This window comes from Fukomys damarensis, unplaced genomic scaffold (genome assembly GCF_012274545.1).
Source record: "Fukomys damarensis isolate Sample0158 unplaced genomic scaffold, DMR_v1.0_HiC HiC_scaffold_16, whole genome shotgun sequence".
Taxonomy (NCBI): Eukaryota; Metazoa; Chordata; class Mammalia; order Rodentia; family Bathyergidae; genus Fukomys; species Fukomys damarensis.
In genome coordinates, this window is record NW_022900928.1 from 1,091,394 (window position 1) to 1,101,274 (window position 9,881).

Genomic DNA, 9,881 nt, shown 5'->3' on the forward strand with positions numbered 1-9,881 from the left:
ATATACACATATATATAATCTGAATTTTTGGAAATTTTAACTGTGCTGTTGACCTTGGACAAAGTTATCCCAAGGTACTGTGTTGAGTTGGCATTGTACAGAAATTAACAGCCATATTGGTCTAGAAATGTTAATTTTTTTTTTCATTTGTACAGGGGTAATGCACTGTATTTAATAGGTAAGGTCATATCTACGTGGGTTTGATTACAGAAACTAATAAAGTATTCTCTAAATAATGGGAAAAAAAGAATAATATAAGACTACAAGAGCAAGAAGCAATTTAAATATGTTCAGGGACCATTTTCATCTTCAGAATTAAGGATTACTTTAATTTTACATCATTGCCTTTTCTCTTTAGTTTTATTTTAGGATTCCTTATTTTTAATGTTCATACAGAGATTTCTTTAACTGAAATGCCGAATAGTTCTCTGGTGTGAAAAACTATAATAGTACACAAGATCCTAATGAGATAATTAATAATGTGAAATAGGAAGTAAAGGGCTAAAGGTGTAGGGAAAGTGGGAAGAGTGGGGGAATGGTAATAAGGGAGAGGAAAAAAATATGAGAAAATGAAAAAATGGAAATAAAGTGTCTGTAAATGGGGAGAAGAGGAGGGGGTGAAGGGAGGGCAGGGACAAGGGGAAAAAATGAGAATAAAGACCTGTCATGTAAAGGTACAGGATCCCAATAATGAATGTAACTGTACTGTATACCTAGATTGTACCAATAAACTCAATTAATAAAAAAGGCACACACAGTAGGAAGGAAAGGGAATCTTGTGTGACACAACATGACTGTGTAGACAAAAAAGTCCAAGGAGAACATGACACATCAGCACAGCTGCTAAGTACATTTACAATACCAGGCCACCAAGTCAGTAGGAAATAAATTTTATTACTGTATAGCAGAAATAAATAAATGTAATAGGAAGTTTATAAATTCCTATCTATAACAAAATTTTTAATGTAGGAATAATTCTAAAACTGTATAAAGCCTCTCATTAAAAAGTACAAATCAATTCTGAGAGTAATTAAAAGCATAAATAATGAAGAAAGTTACCATGGTCATAGATCAGCAGACTCAATATTGTTACAATGTCAGTCTTCCTAATTCAACACAATCCTACCAAAAGCCTAGCACAATTTATTTTTTAGAAATTAACAGGAATACTCTGAAATGCATGTGGAAATGCAAACAGACTTAGTAACTGAACCATTCCTGCAAAAGAAGAGCCAAGGGCTCATTTCAAGACCTATTTATAGCTACAGTTTTCAAAACCCAGTTGCCGATATCAATATGAACAGAATAAAATTCCCAAACAGAGCACACTTACATGCTTAACTGGATTCCAACAAAGACGTGAAATCACTGAATAGGGAAAGCAAAGTATCTATAATAAATAAGACCGAGAAAATGGAATATCCATAAGGAGTAACAAACACCCTACGGCCCTACCTCATACCAGATGAGTCAGAGGCATGAAAGAAAATTATAAGGTGTCTACAATGAAGCTCAGGAATAGTACTTTTTCCAAGTTAAGAACAGGCAAAGGTTCTTAAGATCTAAACAGCATGGGCTGGGGATTTAGCTCAGTGGTGCTGCCGCCTGCCTTATAAGCACAGGGTCCCAAGTTCAATCCATGGTACCATAAATAAATAAATAAACAAAAATAAGCAGCATGAACCAAAAAGAAAAAAGCCAGATGAAATACATTTCACCAAACTAATCACACACACACACACACACACACACACACACACACACACACTCCTATTCAAGATACTGTTTCAAAAAAAACGAATGGTTGAGCCACAGACTGCATGGATCTGACAAAGGCTTTTACATGGACTACGGAAAGCAGCCCTGCACCTTGATAAAAGACAGCCTCCTTTTTAGAAAAGGTAGATGTCTGAATAGACACTGAAGAGGAAGATATTTAGCCAGCCAAGCAGCATAGGAGAAAGGCCTCAGTGCGGGCGACTGCTGGGGACACGCAGGTTCTGCCCACCATGAGGTGTCACCTGAGACCCAAAGAACAACACACGCAGGAGACCACGAACACTGGAGCCCGAGAGGAGGCAGGACAGCTTGAGCACCACACTACTCTGGGGAGCATGCGATGACACAGCCATTGGGGGACATTGTTGGTATCTCTTTTAAGGTTAGAAATACCTCTGTAAACCAACCAGTTATCCCACAGCTACTTACCCACGAGAAAACAAGAGTATCTGACCACACACAAGAATGTTCATAGCAGCATTGTTCACAACCACAAAGAACTGGAAACAACCCAAAGTCTGCAAAGAGAGGATGTCTAAATAAACTGTGGCAGATTCACACAGTAGACCACTGCTCAGCAAGCAAAAGCACGGAACCACCATGGCTCAACCTCACACATGTCATGTGGAGGGAAGATGCCATGAGCAGAAGAGGAGTGACCATATTATTCTGCTTACATGATGTTCTAAAGAAGCCAAATCAAACCAGCCTTTGAAGAAACACGGTTGCCTCTTGGGACAGCAGGTGGCAGGGGGTAAGGTGCTCAGTGGGAAATGCTGGGACAAAACAGCATGCTACATCTCCACTGGTATGGCAACAGGTGAATTCACATTTGTGAAACTCACCTGATTTACACTTAAGATCTATAGCACCATCGTCCAGCTTTTAAGAAAGCTTAAAGTTTGTATACAGAAAGAGACGAAGCATTTGAGAAAAAGTGGCAGATAAACTGAAGAAAAAGACAGACTTGAAGCTAGAGCCTGAAAGCCAAAGCAAAATAACCTACCCCAAAGTATCCAGTAAAGCCATGGGGCCAGGCAATGACAGTGCCTGCGCACATGGCAGGTTCCATCTAAGGAAAGGGAGCTATGCTTGCAACAGCCTCAGTGACACTTCCCATCAGAAGCCTGCCACTATGGACTCAATGCCTGTCCTGCCCAATTTCGAAGCTGCAGCCCAAAGCTACAGTGTGACAGTGCTTCAAGGCAGTCTTTGAGAGGTCAGCCCCATGGTGGCCCTGCTAACCACACAGGAGGACTCTCAGTGGAGGCCAGGGGAGACTGCACACACCAAAGAAGATCTCCAGCTATCACACACACTGGCAGGAAGGATGGCACTACCCACAGAGTTGTCTTGCCTCCTGCTGAAAAGAACCTAAACACGGACAACCCAGTGTCCAAATCTGGCTACCAATGGGGATGCTGAACAACCCACAAAATCCACTCACAGGAAAAGCAACCTGGTTCAACCAACAAATACACACAGAAGAAAACAAAAGGGTGAGATCATGGATTGAAAAGCAAGGGGGGAAAGCCTGCAGCATGGCTGACAGTACTGTGTCAACTCTGCTTTCTGCTCTGACCTGTACCACAACTGTAAACTTGTTGCCACTGGGGAGGCTGACGTTCTCTGTGCACCTTGTGAGTTTATAACTTCAAAATATAAAGCTAAAAAGGAACCAAGTCTGTCTGCCAACTGTAGAGCTTGAGTTTTATTTGAATCCACATCTGAACACGCTGGCACAACGTGCAGGAGACGAGAGAGAGGAGGACCCGAGACTACCCTTCAGGTCCACGAGGTGAAACAGCACATGTCTAGAGTCTGTGATGTGCCAGGGAACTCCAAGTGGGCTCTTCACGAGAGCTTGGAGGCAGTGTGCCCCCAGACCTTGTACCCTGCCTTTATGACCAGCGGGATAAATACAGCCCCTATGGAGGAGCACACAGCACAGAATGTCAGTGGAGACAAAACTTCCCTTCAGTTCTCCAATCCCCAAAAGGGCCAGGGCTACTGTAGCTCTGAGTTTTATGATCAAACCCCAGGACTGGACAAGTGGGGCTGGGTCACCACAAGGCAACAACCCAGTACTGTAATGCCAGATGTGTCAGGAACATGACCGGTTCTCAATGACGGATATGCTGTAAGCACTTCTGGGGTTACAAAGCTCTCGCAGGATGGGTGCCAGTGGGTAAACACACAGCTCATTCCACGCAGTACAGCTGGTAAGGCTTAGGCTCTCAACCTGTGACTGGCTTGAGCAACACATTGAACATTATCAGTGACCCTGGGGGCTTCCCTGTGGTTGGCTCCCAGGAGGGGAAAGCTGATGGTGACCCCCACAGAACCTCCAGTGCCCCTGTGCAGAAACCACCAGCCCCACTCATGAAACCAGGCAGCTGGGAGTGGCAAGTCAAAATTTACACCAGGGAAGGTGACCATACGACATTCTTCCTGTCAGCAAGGGCCAGACCTCAGCTGTGCTGCTGGGCACGTAGCACCTGGTGGCTAAGAATACTGACCAAAGGTGACCTCAGGCAGAATAAAAACCTCAGCAGTGCATTTAACCCCTTCCCAACCACCTCCCTGCCCATCGTGTCCAGCAAGGACAGCAGAGGGGAACACAGCCCCGAGGAAGCTGGCCCAGCCTCATACTGCCTCCCTCCCCTCTGGAGTGCCTGCTAGGTGTGGCACACATAGACAGCAGGACGCCTAATGTCCTGACCACCCAGCAAACACCCCGGAGAATTGATACAAGGGCATCCCAACAAAACCCACTTGCAATGTACAGGTCTATGTTTAAAAGACTAAACCATTAACAATTACTGAAGACTGCAACGATTTCTTTAGAATTACATAAAACTTCCAGGTAGAGAAGATGGGCCCCTGTGTGAAACGTCTACAGGGCTCATGAGATGCTCACCTGTATCTGTGCACACCTTTACCTCTGCCCACAGAGATATGCTCTCAAGTAAGTGCTGCCTGCTTTCTGGTGGGGGCTCTGCTGGTGAAGACCCTGGGTGAGGCAGTGCGGGAGCCTGGATGGCCTACAACTGTGGGCAGTGTGACCTGATGGAAGGCAGAGATGCCAGGAAGCGCAGCAGAGTTGCAGGGGCACAACAGCACCTCTGCACAGGGCTGCCACATGGAAAGCAAGCAATGCCAAGAGTTGGCCTTTCTCTGTCACCAAAGAGGCTACCATGGCCACACATTAGAGAGAACGAAGGACTGACTACAAACATACCATCCTGAACACGTCCAATCCCATCTAACCTCTGAAGCCAAGTAAAGTCAGGATGGTCAAGTGAATAGCAGAGGAGCAGTTCTGTTAATCTGAGCAGGTGTGGAGTCACAGGTGTGCATCAGCATGCTCACCTCCACACTCAAGGCCATGGGATAAACTCAGTGGATGTCTGTGCCTGTTAGTATGGAGCAGTGGGCCCGGGCTCACCTCACACCTGAAATGGCAAAGCACTGGGCAAATCTGGGAAATGACGGTTCCCAAGACACTAGGTAGACCAAACGACCATGACCCCTGTGGCATGGGAAACCCCACAGGGTCCTCTGCACCACAGCTCTGGCTGATGAAATGGGCACAGCAGGGGGACCTGACTAGGTCCAGCAGGTGGGTGAGAGGAGTTACCTGGCAATGAAGGGCAGCCAGAGGTCTTGGAGTCTTTGGACACCCAAGAGGAGAGCTCTCAAGGGCCCCCAAGTCCTCAGCCAAACACCAACTATAACCTGTACATATGGGAGCTGCTGGTGCGAGAAAGACTGCCTGGAGGACCAGGGGACACTCTCAGGCTCACGTGGCAGTTTCTTAGATGTCAAGGGAACCACGAAGAAGGTTCAAAAGCAGACCAGCTTCCATAGGGCCTCCTCAACGAGCACCCCTCCCACTGCCCATGGAGCCCTATGAGGCACCTGTAGGCCTCTCCCACTGAGCCATCCTCCAGAGTCTCCCTAGGAATGAGGGAGTCACCCCATTCTCCTGAGTGCTCTCTCAGACCCCATGTCCCATCCACTGGGACAGGGCTGTCCCACACAGGACAGGTCCTGATGGCTCTAGCCGCAAAATACAGATCAGGCCTCTTCTTGCTGGGTCCCGGGCTAGGTCCTGAGCCATCACTGATCACTGCAGGGGCAGGGCTTCCACCTTCCTTCCCCCAAGTTGTGTGCAAAGTCCCTGCAAACTTAACTTCAATCCTATCCCTCCTCTTCTCAGAATGTCCCCGGCTCCTGTGTCACCGAGAGCAGATCACATCCTACCAGTGCTTTGACTGCCCTTCAGGGAACCCTCTGAACCCTTACCCTCCTTGCCATACTCTGCGGCAGCCATAGGTCTCTGCTACTACCCTTGCTCCTGGCTCAAGCTGAGACTCTTCCTCAAACTGTCCCTCCGTTCCCTGCTCCTGAGCAGCCTCTTAGGTGGCCCTCCCTGCCCCACCTTGTGCCATCACACTCACGGACCAGCTTGTTTGCCCTAGGAGGATGCACAGCTCTAGGGCACTCTTAACTCCCAACACCTACACGGCAACAGTGCTGATGAATGGAAGAGACTGCAAAATCAGAACCAGAGCCAGAGAACAGCACTGAAGGCACAGAGAAGTTATGGGTGGGCGGCAAGCGAGAAAATCAGTGAAAACCTGTCTTCTCCCTTTCAGTATATTCTCTGTCCTGTGGTCTGAGTCAACACTATGTTCTGTCCCCAAGCTTCCCCAAAAGTCCAGGCAGGGCTATGGCTCACCTGAGGCTAGGATGGTCAGTGTCTCAGGAACTGTCATTTCTCAGATTTGCCCAGTGCTTTGCCATTTCAGGTGTGAGGTGAGCCCGGGCCCACTGCTCCATCCTGAAAGGCGTGGACATCCACTGAGTTTATCCCATGGCTTTGGGTGTGGAGGTGAGCATGCTGATGCACACCTGCCACTCCACACCTACCTGATTTATGGAACTGCTCTTGCTGGTCATTTAACCCTGAATTTGAGGTGGGCAACATGTAGAACACTGACCAGGGCAGGGCACTCCCACGTGGTGACTTCTGTGTGGCATGTAGGGGCTCGGCTGCACAAACTGACCCAGGTAGAAGGGACTGTATTCCTCAAAATGACCCGTTGATGCTGGTATCTGGGAAAAGCTGGCCTCCAGAAGCCAGGCGCCCAGTCTCCCTGGGTCTCTGGGTACGCTTCCTTGAGGAGGAGCTGGCTCTGGAGTCTACCTGGTGCAGGCTTGGAGCCTAGGAGCCCAGGGTAGCAGACAGGAGCAGGGACAGTCTTTCTTCTAGTCACTTTCTGCAGAGCTCACAGACCTTTCTCAGTAGCCTACAAAGTCCAAAACCATTATGGGCAGTACCCCTCCATCTGGTGGACAGAGGTTTCCTGAGGCTCCCTCTATCTCCTCATGAGGGACCCAGCAGCGCTGGCCCACGGGAGAATCCACCCTGCCCAGCTGCCCCAGGGGCTCAGCCTGTAGGACACACAGCACAGAGGGACCCTGCACTCCACGTGACAGCCCCCTTTAGGAGGCACAGATGGCATGAAACTCCAGAAGGGCTGGGGCAGCAGGCATCTGTGCGAGACAACTATGGCAGTGTACTCCTGGGTCCAGAAGATGCTCTCCCACCCTCAATGCCCTCAGGCTAGGGGCTTCCACACTCAGTGGGCTGAGGGGAATGCTCTGCTCCTGGACCAGAGGCGACTTCAGGGAAGACCTGGTGAGACAGAGATACCCACAAGCCTGCCCCCAGTGCTGGCACCTGGCACAGACACCAAGTAGCCACTCTGTCTACGACTTTATACAAACAGCAGGCTGAAATGCTAGGAAGGGAAGCCATCCCCCAGGGAATATACCACACACTGGGCAGTGCAGTGCCCACATGTTGCTGGGGGTGGGCCTCAACCAAGACCTGAGCTCAGGAAAGGATTCCAGACTTGAGTTCAAAGCTGTCTTCCACTCAATCCCAGCACTTGCCAGAACAGACACTTAAAACTGAAGACAGCCAAAAGGAAAGCTCCTACCTGAGCTTTGAAGAAGCTACTCTCTTCTATTTCTCTCAAGAAAACTCGGACATGCATTCTGGAACACACACCACCTGAAGCCAGTGGGCCCAAGGCAGGTCTTGGCAAGGCTGCAGGGAGGAGCCACATAGCCAAATGAGAAGTCTACACAGCACAGACTGAGGCCACCTCAAGCAGGGATCAGGGAGTGGGACTGCTGTGGGCCTAGCAGATTCTAACCTCAGTAATTGTGGGGGGGGGTTCTTGGCCAGCAGCATCAGTGGTACCTCCAGACCTAGGAGAGAGAGGTGTCAAATTAAAGCTAAAAGCATAGCTGTAAGGTTCCAGATTCCTGAGGTCCTGGAATGCAAAACTTGTAAGATGGGAACTCAGCCTTATTGGTGGTGTTGCTTTAAATCCACAGCAGCTGGTATGGGGCTGAAACCTGGGAGGAGCCCAAAGTATGAAACCTCTGCTCTGAGCCCTAAGCACAACACCCTCACCCTTTGGTTTATTACCTCGGGGGAGCCTCCCACACCATCAGATAATCACAGAAGATTGTTTCCATACTCACTCTACACGCAGGAGAAATGGCGATGATGAATAAAGGGTCCACACAAATGCTGATGCCCCCACCCACGATGGACAGGGGTCACCAACGTCTAGACACACAACGACACGAGCCTCCACTGAGTGTACAAGGGAGTTTTCTAGCAATGCTCCACCCATCTTACAATGTTGGCCACATACAACAGAGTCTAGCTTGCCCCCACTGCATGTGGACCACGTGGTCACGAACACAGGCTGCACAGTGCAAGGCTGTGGGTGGAACTGTGAGTGTGCTATCCGTGTGCATCGGTGTCACTCCACCCTTGGCCCCAGCCCGTGTCATTCAGCTCAGGCCTAGGCAAGCTGACACACAGCTTCCTCCTGCCAGGGCCTGGGGATTTGCTCTGACACATGAGTGTCTTACTGCTTAGCCTCCTCGAGACACAGGCACCTGCACAGAGCCCTTGGCTACAGTCCGCTCCACTCTACCCCTGACCAATCGGGGCCATCAGGACACAGGGCTTACCTGCTTCCTTTCTGTAGGCCCTAGGAACGTGGCGGGCGAGCCTGGGAGTGACGTCAGCTTGTGGCATCCCACTGTCCCTTCTGAGGCATTTCGGCTCTTCATTCCCACGACTGTTTAGGTTACTGGCCACCTTCCCAGCCAGGAGGGTATGACTTCTGTTAATCCTTTCTGCAAATCTGGCACAAGAAGCACCGAGCTAGCTTGCTTGCTTCTTTCTTGCTTGCTTCCTTTCTTTCCTCCATCCCCCCCCCCCTTTCTCTTTCTCTGGTTTGAGACGGGTCTCACTATGTAGTTTGGGCTGGACTTGAACTCATTACGTAGGCCAGGCTGGCCTCAAACTCATGCCAATCCTCTTGCCTCAGCCTCCCAAGTTGGGGGCTACTAGGATTACAGGCATGCACCACCACACCTGGCAAAAGCACCAAGTTTCTGAATGGCTGTATAAGCCTTGGTTCCATACATGCAGAGAACAGAGGCTCCCCCACAATAGCTCCCAGTAGCTTGAAAGCTTTCAGGCCCAAAAGGTGCCAAAAAGACAGTTTCAGAGACTGGATGAGGACACCCCAAATGTAGATGGTACATAGCTAGACACTCACAATTTCAAGAGCAGGGGAGGTGGGTAATTCAAGAACTGTCTCCTTTCTCTCTTGGCTTTACCTTTCATGTCTACTCTCCCCAGTAAAAAGAAGACAAATAGTCTCAAACACTCATGCTCAAGTCAACTGCAGACAGAAAGAGTACAAGTGGAGAGACAGGAACTCAGCTAAGGAGAAAGCCACCGAAGCACAGGAAAAAAAGTGGCTCCAATGAAACTAAGAGTACTTATGCTTCAAAAGACACCATTAAGAAAATATGAACCAGGCTGGGTGTGGTGGCACATGCCTGTAATCCCAGCACTTGGGAGGCTGAGGCAGGAGGATCGCTGTGAGTTCCAGACCAGCCTGGGCTACAGAGTGAGTTCTAGGTCAGTCTCAACTACATAGTGAGAAAAGAAAATATGAACCACAAACTGCAAGAACTTATTTGCAAATCATAAA

The 9,881-nt window shown here is 49.0% G+C and overlaps 1 protein-coding gene across 1 annotated transcript in view; it reads right to left on the bottom strand.

Annotated features, from left to right (window-relative positions):
- Nucleotides 1-9,020, bottom strand: part of Mob2 (MOB kinase activator 2) — a 32,238-nt gene extending 23,218 nt beyond the window's left edge. The window contains exon 1 of the mRNA XM_033764044.1: nucleotides 8,845-9,020. The gene's annotated coding sequence lies outside the window, so the exon portion shown is untranslated. The remainder of the gene's footprint in view (nucleotides 1-8,844) is intronic.
- Between the last annotated feature and the right edge of the window lie 861 nt (nucleotides 9,021-9,881).